The sequence below is a fragment of the Carettochelys insculpta genome, chromosome 1 (assembly GCF_033958435.1).
Source record: "Carettochelys insculpta isolate YL-2023 chromosome 1, ASM3395843v1, whole genome shotgun sequence".
Classification (NCBI taxonomy): Eukaryota; Metazoa; Chordata; order Testudines; family Carettochelyidae; genus Carettochelys; species Carettochelys insculpta.
Window position 1 is genome coordinate 532865 of NC_134137.1, and position 12634 is coordinate 545498.

The window sequence follows — 12634 nt, forward strand, 5'->3', positions numbered from 1 at the left end:
ACATCCCATATCTTACAATCTGTGGGGTCTTCTTCTGATCCATTCCCTGTGAGGAATCTGTCCCAGCTATCGCCACCATATCACCTGTGCAGAGAGGCTGAAAGCGGTTGCTTAACTCCAGTGGAATTGGAAAGACCTGAATTGTTTTTCTTTTCCTGGAGGTAACATGCTTCCAGTTTTCTTCCCTCTTTCTTCCCTGAGGGAGTCCCTGTTCACACTTCACAGAATCACAGAATCACAGGGCTGGAAGGGACCTCAGGAGGTCATCTAGTCCAGCCCCCTGCTTCAAGCAGGATCAACCCCCACTAAGTCATCCCAGCCAGGACCTTGTCCAGCCGCAACTTAAAAACCTTGAGGGATGGAGAATCCACCACCTCTCTAGGCAACGCATTCCAGTGCTTCACCACCTGCCTGGTGAAGTAGTTTTTCCTAATATCTAACCTACACCTTTCCCTCTTCAACTTCAGACCATTGCTCCTTGTTCTGCCATCTGACACCACTGAGAACAGTTTCTCACTCTCCTTTTTAGAGCTCCCCTTCAGGAAGTTGAAGGCGGCTATTAAACCACCTCTAAGTCTTCTCTTCTGTAAACTAAACAAGCCCATATCCCTCAGCCTATCCTCATAGATCTTGTGCTCCAGCCCCTTAATCATTTTTGTTGCCCTTCACTGAACCTGCTCCAGTAAATCCACATCCTTTTTATACCTGGGGGGCCAAAACTGGACACAACATTCCAGATCACTTCAAGGGAGAACTCTGGTCCCTGGTCCAAGGGGGAGCCCTGCCCCCTGCCTTTATTGATGTGGTGTCAGGGCACCTGTTCTGCTACAGTCTGTGTTGGTAGCCTTTGGCAATGTGCATGTGGTCTCTTTGGAATGCAGTGTAGGCTCTTCCTTTAGCTGACAACCCAGAGTTGCAAGACCCCCAAGAACTACATATCAGGCAAGGTGTGAAGGCAATGGAACCAGGTTTACTGTCATTGACACATGATTTCTAGCCCTCTGGGCACCAAGATTAGGCATCTATGGTTTACACTAGTGCATGCATATGCCTTGACAATGGACTCAACACAATCCAGTGGGCAGGAATACTCAAACTGTGCCTAGGCCAGACAATGCAACCACTCTGAATGACACTGTTATGGTCAGGTATAACCAAATTACATGTACATTACACATTTCAGGTGCAGCCCCTGAATCGTATGAGAGTAACACCCCTTGACCTAACCAGATACCACCCATTATCTTGTGGATGGTTGTATGATCAAAACAACACCATTCATCAAGCTGTCAGCCTGACCCTGAACTGAACCTGAGTTGGAATGTACCTGTTAAGCCGAGGAGAATATACTGGTACCATGCAAAATGTCCTTTCTGGAATGTTTATGTGTATCACTTAGCAACTGATGCTCAGGACATGGCTCTTATCAGCTCTGTCTTTACCACATTCCTGTGAGCAGAACCTGACTTTGCTTTATACTACCGAAGTATTGCCCATTATTCAAGTCTGAAGTGCTTCAGCTTTGCTGTATGTTAACAAAGCATTGACTGTTGTCTTATTATCAGGCTCTTTCATTAGTACACCCCTAGACCTCAATCCTCCACCCAGTGAGACCCTTGCACCCAAGGTCTATACACTGATCTCCAAACGACAAACCTAGAGGGACCTACCCTACCAATCCAAGGTTTGCCCTCCTTCCTCCAGCCAGAGACAGCAAACTCTGGGTGCAGGCAAGGACAGCAACTTCACTTCCCACTGGTTGACTCTGGCCCCCAAAGCCCAGAGCACTGTTGGCTTTGGCCTACAGGAGGTAGTGCTGCTGACTGAGCTCCAGAGTTCAGAGCAAAGACAGACGAGAAGACCCAGAGGCATGTGGTGCTGGCTCTAGGGATGCCAGGGAGGGAACATGGGCAGGTTGTTCCCGTTGTTTTCTGGGATGCTGGCTGCTTGAGGTGCCAGGGAGGGGAGGTTGCTAGGCTGAGCCCATTGCTTCCTGGGCTGCTGTCTGCCTGGGGCACCAGGGAAGGACATGGTCAGGCTGTGCTGGTCATTCCTGGGATGATGACTGCCCAGGGTGCCAGGGAGGGGACATGGCCAAGCTGTCTCTATCATTACCTTCACAGCTGCTGTCCAGCCGGCTACGTGCATAGCCACAGAGCTCTCTACAGTGTCAGCCTTCTCTTTCTCCTGTAGGGCATAACTGAGGTCACGGGCCAGGGACTCCTGGTGCTTGGTGGCCTGCAGCAGCTCCAGGTCCCAGACTGAGCTCAGCTCTTTCAGCTTCTCAGCCTGAAGGCGCCGGTCACCCAGCCGCCCCTTCTCAGCCCGAATCTGGGACTTGCAGTGCTGCAGCTCCACCAGCGTGGGCTCCCAGATACGCAGAGCTCGGTGATACCAGTAGATAGAGCAAATCCATTGGCACAGGGCAGCCGCGGCTTTGCTGGTGCTCTGCAGGGAAGCAGCACAGAAGCTCTCATTGGACACCACCTGGCCCAGAGCCTGGTACAAATCATCAGGAAGATCATTCTTTGGGTAGAAGAGCAGCTCCTGAAAAGCCAAGAGAGATCACAGAATCAGAGAGGTCGCCATGTTAATCTGTATCTTCAAACACAACATGAAGTCCTGTGGCCCCTTATCTGTTAGTCTACAAGGTGCCACAGGACTTCTTGTTGTCATAGAGTCATACACCAGGAAGGGACGTCAAGAAGTCATCGAATCCAGTCCCCAGCCCTCACAGCAGGACCAAGTACCAGCTGGAGCATCCCTGATAGATGTCTGTCTAACGGGCTCTTAAATATCTCCAGTGATGGAGACACCCGCCCCTGACGTCCCCTTGTAGGCAATTTATTCCAGTGTTTAACCACTCTGACAGCTAGGAAGTTTTTTCTAATGTCCAAGCTAAACCTTCCTTGCTGCAGTTTAAGCCCATTGCTTCTTGTCCTATCCTCAGAGGTGAAGAAGAAGAATTTTTCTCCTTCCTCCTTTTAATACCTTTTAGATATGAGTAAACCTCTATTATGTCCCCTCTCAGTCACACAAGCCAATTTTCATTGGCACACAAGGCGGGAGCTCAGGCCCATCTATCCTCCCTGATGTAGCTGGGAGCTTGCTCAAATCCGTGCTGCCTGTGGATTAACAAAAGACCAGCTAATGCTACCAACCACCACCTAAATGGTAAAACTTTGCATCTTAATTTATTAATGAAACTGTTATAAGTAGGACTATTAAGCTGCATCTACACGAGCCAACTACTTCAAAGTAGCCATGCCAACTTCGAAATAGCGCCCGCCATGTCTACACGTGGCGAGCGCTATTTCGAAGTTGAAGTCGACGTAAGGCGGCGAGACGTTGAAGTCGCTATCCCCAATAGGAAATGGGAATAGTGCCCTACTTCGACATTGAACATTGAAGTAGGGCACATGTAGACGATCCGCATCCCGCAACATCGAATAGCGGGGTCCTCCATGGCGGCCATCAGCTGAGGGGTTGAGAGACACTCTCTCCAGCCCCTGAGCTCTATGGTCGCCGCGTGCAGCAGCCCCTTAAAGCTCCCCGCCCCCTGCGTTCCTGTGCAGGAAGCTGAGAGTGCGTGCAGGCAGCAGCACTACCACGCGCTCAGCCTGCATGCCCGCAGCAGCCGCAGCCCAACACCCCGCATCGATGGCAGCCAGCCAGGCCCCCAAGCGCCCGCAGGGCACCTCCCAAGGGGAGCCAGGGCTCCCAGGCTGGCAGCCAGCCGGGGAAGAAGCAGCGGGGACCCTCCTGGACGGAGGCCAAGATCCGGGACCTGCTGGGGCTCCAGGTAATGGGGAGCAAGAGGCGGAACGTGGATGTGTTCACTCGGCTGGCCGAGGGCCTGGCTGCCCGGGGTCATCCCGCCCGCACTCCTGACCACGTCAGGAGTAAGGTTAAGGAGCTGCAGCAGGGTTACGCCCGGGTCCGGGACACGGCCAGCCAATCTGGGGCCGCCCCTGCCGCTTGCCCCTTTTACAGGGAGCTCAGGGCCATCCTGGGCCCCCGGTATACCTCCTCCCCCCCAGCCACTCTTGACACATCGGCTGACGAGCCCCAGCAGGCCCCGGAGACGGAGTCCGCCCCGGAGGCAAGCCCTGCACCCCAGGGCCCCCCCCCCACCCAGGAGCCCACCCCCGGGATGCTGGAGGAGGAGGTGGGGGACTCCTCCAGCAACGAGGGGCTCCGCATTGCCCTCCCATCCTGGAGCTCCAGCAGGGCGTCCTCCCAGTGGGTGTCCCCCGACCATGGGAGTGGACCGTCAGGTGAGTACCCCGCCCCCGGTGCACAACCCCGGGGATAAGGGGCAGGGACAAGAGACATGATCAGGGCCCTCCACATGCCCAGATGACCATGGCCCAAGGACAGCAGTGGCATGTCCCTCAGAAGAATGCATCAGCCCCTGCCCCCCAGCAGGACAGCGCCATGCCCCATCCCTGGGGATGGGGGGAGCGGAACCTAGGGTCCCCCGTGGGGAGAGGGGGGGGACACCCATCAGCAGCAGCAGCATCTCCCGGGGATGGGGAACCAGCAGCAGAGGGGCGGGGGGGACAAGGGCCACGGGTCAGGGCCCACACTAACGGCTGTCTCTATTCTTCTTACCCCCTGTGTTCCTCAGCTGCACCATCAGAGGGCCCGGAGAGCGCCAGCAAGGTGTCCGTCGTCCCAGAGAGCCCACCAGGGCCATCCCAGCAGGCCAGCCACTCAGCGGAGCACTGACCAGCCCCAGGATGAGGCCAACGGTGGAGCCACCCGCGGACGGCCATGGACCCCCAGCTGCTCACGGCCCTCCAGCGTCAGCTGGAGGTGTCAGAGCGGCACCTGTGGGTGGAGGAGCGGCGGCTGGAGCTCCAAGAGCGTGCGCTGGCCTGGCGCCAGGAGGCTTGGGGGGGGCCTTCATGCGCACCTTTGAGCGCAACACCTGGCCCCACCTGCTGCGCCACCCGCCTCTCTGCCTGCCGCGCCACCCGCCGCTCTGCCTGCCGTCCCTTTACCGTCGAGGGGGACTATGGGCCTGCGGACACTGGCCGGCCGTATTTGCTGGTTCTCCCAGCCCCCACCCAGCCTTGCCCAGGGCTCCGGGCGCTGGACATTAGGGTGCGGGGCCGAGGATGTGGCCCCCCCCCACTTTTGTACATATCCCCCATTTGTATATATTTTTTGTTGGACCCCTGTTTTGTTAGCTGCTCCCCCATGTAAATAGTTCCCCCCTTTTTTTCTATGTTATTAATAAGAAGTTGCACTGTTTGGTTTGAAACAACATTTCCATTTATTTCAAAGAAAAGTGTGGGGGGGTGTGCTCTCAGGTGCTCTGTGGTGTGAGCGTGGGGGCAGGGAGTGTTGTGGAGGATTGGGGGCGTGCAGCGGGTGGCCTGCCAGCATTCACCCCGCAGCCTGGTCAAAATGGGCCTGCAGGGCCTCCCGGACCCGGATCCCCTCAGGGTCGACCTGGCGACTGGGGGCAGCGGGTGGCTGGACGTTGGCCCTGCCAGCCTCCACAGCCCAGCCCTGGAAGAAGGCCTCTCCCTTGCTCTCCACCATGTTATGGAGTGCGCTGCATGCGCCCACAACCTCGGGGATGTTGGTGAGGCCTGCATCCAGGTGGGTGAGGAGACACCTCCAGTGCCCTTTGAGGCGGCCGAAAGTGCGCTCGACCACCTGGTGCGCATGGTTCAAGTGCATGTTGAACCACTCCTGGCTGGCTGTGACATGGCCCATGTAAGGGTGCATGAGCCAGCGCCAGAGGGGGTACGCCACGTCTGCGACGACGCAGAGGGGCATTGTGGTGTCCCCCACAGGGATCTCCTGCTGGGGGATGTAGGTCCCCGCCTCCAGCTGGTGGCACAGGCCCAAATTTCTGAATACCCGGGTGTTGTGGGTGCTGCCAGGCCAGCCAACATAAATGTCCAGGAAGTGGCCCCGGCTGTCCCCCAAGGCCTGGAGGACCATGGAGTGGTATCCCTTCCTATTGAGGAAGCATTCTCCGCTGTGCTCTGGGGCACGGATGAGGATATGGGTCCCATCCAGAGCCCCAAAGCAATTTGGGAAGCCCAGGCTGGCAAACCCCACGATGGCAGCATCCGGGTCCCCAAGATGCACAAGCCTGTGCAGGAGCAGGGCATTGATTGCGCGGATGACCTGCAGGGAAAGGACATGAGAGAGCACCAGTGAGGGGTGTGCAGGGTGTGTCTGGCCCTCCACCCCCCAGGCTCCCCCGAGGACTCCCCCCCCCGGGCTCCCACACCCAGGGATCCCCCCCCCCGGGCTCCTCCCCCCAGGGCTCCCCCCCAGGGTTCCCTCCCCTCCCTGGGTCCTCTTACCTCCATGAGGACAGCCCCGATGGTGGCCTTGCCCACGCCGAACTGCTGCCCTATGGATCGGTAGCTGTCTGGAGCAGCCAGCTTCCAGACAGCGATGCCGACCCGTTTCTCGACGGTGAGGGCACATCGCATGGAGGTGTCCTGGTGCCGTAAGGCAGGGGTGAGCCACTGGCAGAGCTCCAGGAATGTCTGCTGGCTCATCCGGAAATTCTGGAGCCAGAGGTCGTTGTCCCACTCGCCGAGCACCAGCCGCTCCCACCAGTCCGTGCTTGTGGGGTAGCTGCACAGCCGGCGGCGTGTGTGGCGGGGGTTGGAGGGCAGCAAGGTCTGGGGCTGCTTCCTCATCCCCTGGGGGCAGCTCCTCTTCCACAAATAAAAGATGATCAGCTGCCTCCTGCATGGCACTAAGCAGGGCAACCACTGCTCCTGCAAGGGGCGGGTTTGTGGACCTCTGGCTGCTGCTGCTGCTGCTGCTGGGGGTCCATGCTGCTTCCACGGGGTGTGCGTCCTTGTGGCTCTGCAGACCGCGTGCTGTGCAGGCTGTGTGCGCCTGGGAGGGGCCCTTTAAGGGAGCGGCTTGCTGTTGCCCTGGAAGTGCTAGTCCACCCTGTGACCCTGTCTGCAGCTGTTCCTGGCACCCTTATTTCGATGTGGGCCACTGTGGTGTGTAGACGCTCCCCTGCAGTGCCTACTTCGATGTGGTGCTGCCCAACGTCGATGTTGAACGTCGATGGCACCAGCCGTGGAGGAAGTGTAGACGCTATTCATCGACATAACTTATTTTGATTTCACTACATCGAAATAAGATATTTCGATGTAGCATACCCGTGTAGACGTAGCTTTAGTGATTAAAAATGATCACCAGAACTCAGACTACACATAGAGGGTAAAAGGTCAAATTCTGGCATTCTGCCTCAGAACGGTTGCCAACCCCTGCTTTAGAATCTAAAAATCTAAAGGTTTATTAATAAAACAAAGAGTAGGGTGAGAGTAACGATTGTTAAAGTTCTTGATGCAGTCTTGCAGCAGACGGAATAGCTGCTAAGTTAAAAGTCTTTGGAGTACGTCCTTCATTAGGATGGGTCAACAAACCTTCCAAGCTTCGTTCCTAGCAGAGGTGTTGCTGAAGTGGTGAGCTGGACTGAAGATGGAAGATTAAAGACAAAATAGAGGAGCTTTAGGGTCCCCTTTATAACCTTGCCTATGTGAAAGAAATTCATTGTTTCTATGTGGAAGCATGTCCCAAATGGAGAATCACAGGAGCAGGTCATCAGTCCATGTCTTTTGGGCATTCTGCCACTGTCTGGCTCCCAGACTACACATCCACAGCTAGATTCCTGAGATCTGGATATGAGTCTGATGCTTTATCTGGCTAAGAATCCTTTTGTGCTAGGTTTTCATGCCCCTTTCTCTGATCTCTAATTTCTAATACAAGCACACAGCCAATCTTATATTTCTACGTACAAAAACAATACAGACTTACAAGCATCATAAACAGATTCAGTGAATCACTGGCTTCCAAAAGACATCTCACTTGGTCCACTTGGCACAAGACTTGGTGCAGACCTAGGACACTGGTTACACTAATGGTTCTCATGTTCACTTTAAAATCCAGTAATGTCACAGATAGGCACAATGAATGATGTGATGCTGAGTTGGGGGTGGGGGATTTGTGGCTGCTGCCTAGCCAGGATTGTGGAAAACCACAAAGCCAGACCTTAACCCCCTTCTTCCCCATGTAGGAGACCCCTGACTAGCATTATTTTTAATCATGCTGTCTCCCCATCCTGCAATACCTGCTCCCTGCCTCCTTCCACTACTGCAATGGCTCTTTTGTTTTTATCCCGCTCCCACCCTCAAAAACCTTTGATCCCCTAATCCTGCAAGAGACAGATTCCTCCCTGATACCAAAACACAGAACAACACACTGTTGAATAATAGTTTATTTATGGAAAGGGAACAAAGACACAATTTTTACATGGAGCTGATGAGAGATGTAGTCTTTTCCTGCAAAGTTTTTTTTTTTCCTACCCACTACAAAGTGCATTTTACTCACTCTTGCCTTAGTGGTCACTCAATAACAAGTAGGACATCTTCATATAACCCTCCTATTCGTGAATCTGTTGATGGCTGACCAGCCTGATTCTGGAGCCACAGTTCTTATCACAGAAGGGGCAGGTGTTGGCAGCTGTTGGAAGGACATGGGCCAGTTTTTGCCACTCTTTTCTTTTTCTACACCTCTTGCCCTCTGCACTGCAGCAGGGCCTCTCAAACAGTGCCCCCCCCAGTTTACCTTCTCCCAAGCGTCAACACCTATGCTCTACTTTTTCATGTGTGCCTTCATCATGTCCTTATCTCACTTCCTCTGGCCCCCAGTGCTCCTCCATCCTTCCTTCAACTTGGAAAACAGAACCTGCTTTGGGAGGCACTGATCAGACATCCAAATCACGTGATCAGTCCAACAAAGTTGCAGGTGAATGATAATGGCTTCAATGCTTGTCATGTTCATTTCTTTCAGGACACTAGTGTTCATGCACGTATCCTCCCAAGAGAGATTTAGGATTCTCCTGAGGCAGCATTGACTATATTGTTCAAGTGCCTCCAAACGACACTTGTATGTTGTCCAGGTTTCATATGCATACAGTAGCATTGTCTCAGGCAGGTGAAAGCAGAGCTTCAACAGCTCAGATGATGCTGGATTTCAGCAACAATTTCAACTTTAGCAGAAAGATGACTTCCAAGGTATGGGAAAAGTTCCACATTTTCCAGCAGCTCTCTGTTCACTTCACTAAAAGGTACATGGGATTGTCCTGTCGGCAAGGGTTGGTGGAGCACCTTGGTCTTTTTGATGTTCAGTGTGAGACTGAGATTCTCATATGTTTCAGTGAAGGCATTTAAGATGGTCTGAAGGGCTCTAGGAGACAGAGCAGCAACCATGTTGTCATCTACATATTGGAGCTCCATGATCGAGTTGTGGAGGTCTTGCTTTTAGCCTTCATTTTCCGGAGATTGAAAAGTTTCCCATTGGTTTTACAGAAAATCTTCACTCCATCTGGAAACTTGCCATCAATGATGTGAAGGGCCACGGTGATGAAAACGCAGAACAGTGATGGAGCAATGACACAGCCTTGTTTGACTCCCATTTTGACCTCAAAGGGGTCCCTTTGGGATCTGTTGTTGCTCAATATTGTGGCAGTCATGTTGTTGTGAAGCAGCCTCAATATGCTAATTAATATATGGGTCAGCCGATCTTTGAGAGGATGATCCACAGGGCACTATGATTGCTTGAGTAGAACACTTGGTGAGGCTGATGAAATACACGTATAAAGCTTGGGTTTGTTCACGACTTTATTTTATTTTATTTTTTTTTGGCATTTGCCGAGTGGTGAAGATCATGTCTGTTGTTACTAGAAATGGTCAGAAGCCACACTGTGATCTTGAGAGAATTTATTCTGAGAGGCAGGAATTGGTTTGCAAGGATTTGGGTTGAGATTTTCCCTGCCATTGCCAGTAGGGAGAGGCCATGACAGTTTCCACAGTCTGACTTGTCTCCCTTCTTGATGAAGCTGACAATCAGTGTGTCTCTGAACTCTCGCAGCATCTGATCCCTATCCAAGATCTTGAGAATCAGGAGGTGGAGTTGTTTGTGGAGCTCTGGCCTGCCTTCTTTGAAGGCCTTTGTGGATATTTCACTAGTGCAGTTACCTTATTGCACTCCATTGCTTTGATTGCAGCTTTGTCTTCATTCAGGGTAGAAAGCATTGAAACATCATCCCTCGGCAGCTGCTGAGGAATTTGGTCAAGGGATTCTAGGACCAAAGTGGAGGAGCGGTTCAGGTGCTCATCATAGTTCTCCCTCCAGTAAGAATCAATGGCATCATTGTCTTTCAAGAACTGGGTTCCATCCTTTGATCTCAGGGGACTGATGGGAAGGTTACTCACTCTGTGCAGTAAATAGAGTTCTTTGAGATTTTGTCCCCAGGCATCCTCCAACTTTAGGTGCGCCAGTGTCCACTGGCCATAGATTTGTTGGTAGCAGTGTCTGCCACCCAGCTGGCTGTGCATGCAGGGCACAGTTGTGAGATGCCTGTAGCACTTACTGCACTTGTGGCCAGCTGTCTCCTCAGTTCTTCTCTGGTCTGGAACCTGAAGAAGGAATCCAAAGCAGGTGGGAGCAGGGCGGGTGGCAGAGCACCCCAGTAGACAACATTTTGAAGAACTCCAGTTACTGCACAGGGTGAATAACATTCCTTTCTTCTACAACGATCCCCGTGGATGGTCCACCTTTAGGTAACTACAAAGCAGTGTCATTGTGTGGAAATGGGACCTTCAGACGGTGTAAGTTGGTTGATATTAGTACAGATTGGCTGAATGCAGTCTGTGAGTCAGCAAAGGTTTGTATGGTGCAGTAGTGGGTAAACATGTGAGCATATCATAGAATCATAGAACAATAGACCTGGAAGAGACCTAAGAAAGCCATCGAGTCCAGCCCCCTGCTCTAAGCAGGACCAAACCCATCAGATCAGCCCTGCCAGGGCTTTGTCGAGCCAAAACTTGAACACCTCCAGGGATGGAGACTCCACGACTTCCCTGGCTAGACCATTCCAATGCTTCACCACCCTTCTAGTGAAAAAGATTTTCCTAATGTTCAACCTGGACCTTCTCAACTGCAACTTGAGACCATTGTTCCGTGTTCTGCCATCCGTGACCACTGTGAACAGCCTCTCTCCAGCCTCTTTGCAACCTCCCTTCAGTAAGTTGAAGGCTGTTACCAAGTCCCCCCTCAGTCTTCTCTTCTGCAGACTAAACAGTCCCAATTCTCTCAACCTTTCTTCGTAGGTCATATGCTCCAGCCCCCTAATTATTTTGGTCGCCCTCCGCTGGACCCTCTCCAGCGTATCCACATCCTTCCTATAATTGGGGGCCCAGAACTGGACACAGTACTCCAGATGCGACCTCACCAAAGCTGAATAAAGAGGAATAATCACTTCTCTGGATCTAGTGGCAATGCTCCAGTGGTGACAGATGGCAAAACAAGGAGCAGTGGTCTGAAGTTACAAAAGGAGAGGAGTAGGTTAGATATTAGGAAAAACTACTTCACCAGGAGGGTGGTGAAGCACTGGAATGCATTACTTAGCGAGGTGGTGGAATTTCCAACCCTAGAAGTTTTTAAGTCCTGGCTTAACAAGGTCCTGGCTGGGATGACTTAGTTGGAGTTGATCCTGCTTGAAGCAGGGGCTGGACTCGATGACCTGTGTGATGGGGTTCGGGGGTCCCCAAGCACTACACCCTGTCCGCAGGCAGGAGTGACTCTCACTCAGCAGGTAGAATAGGAAGGTTATTAGGCAACAGAGGCCCAGTTTCTCACAGAGGGGTCAGTACAGCAATCAGAGACAGTCATTCCAACCCATCCTGGGGAGAGGAGCCCAAGGGGTGCCCCTCTGGGGTGTAGCTTCCCCCCTCGCCAGGCGGGCTGCCTTCCAGCTCCCTCTCCCCGCAGCTTGCAACTGCCGCCTCCGATTCAAACCCAGCTCCGCTCCTCCCTGCTCTGTGCTCAGGGCAGAGGTGTTACCTGCCAGCCTAGGGTACAGCCCCAGGGGTCATCCTTAGCCACTGGGAGCTGCTCTGCCTGTCTCACACACATCCAGCCTGAGGCTCACACATGCACTCCCCCCACTCCATCACAACCCCCAAGGTCCCTTCCAGCACTAGGATTCTATGAGTCTATGATTCAGATGGGGACCAGGGCCTGGGACTAGGATTCCCCCAGGGGTGGAGATTAGGGTCTGGGGATCCATCTAGGTGTAGGGTTCCCTGATGACCCTGCCTTGTCTCCTGACAGCTGCTGGAGCACAACTGCAGTACAGCCTCAGGGGATGCCCTCCTCTGTGCAGCTGCTCTCCAGCCTCTTTGCAGCTTCCCTTCAGTAAGTTGAAGGTTGTGATCAAGTCCCCCCTCAATCTTCTCTTCTGCAGACTAAACAGTCCCAATTCCCTCAACCTTTCTTCATAAGTCATATGCTCCAGCTCCCTAATTATTTTGGTCGCCCTCCGCTGGACCCTCTCCAGTGTATCCACATCCTTCCTATAATTGGGAGCCCAGAACTGGACACAGTACTTCAGATGTGTCCTCACCAAAGCCAAATAAAGAGGAATAATCACTTCTCTGGATCTACTGGCAACACTCCTCTTGATGCAACATAATATGCCATTAGCTTTCTTGTCTACAACGGCACACTGTTGACTCATGTCCAGTTTCTCATCCACTACAACTCCCAGGTCCTTTTCTGCAGAACTACTACC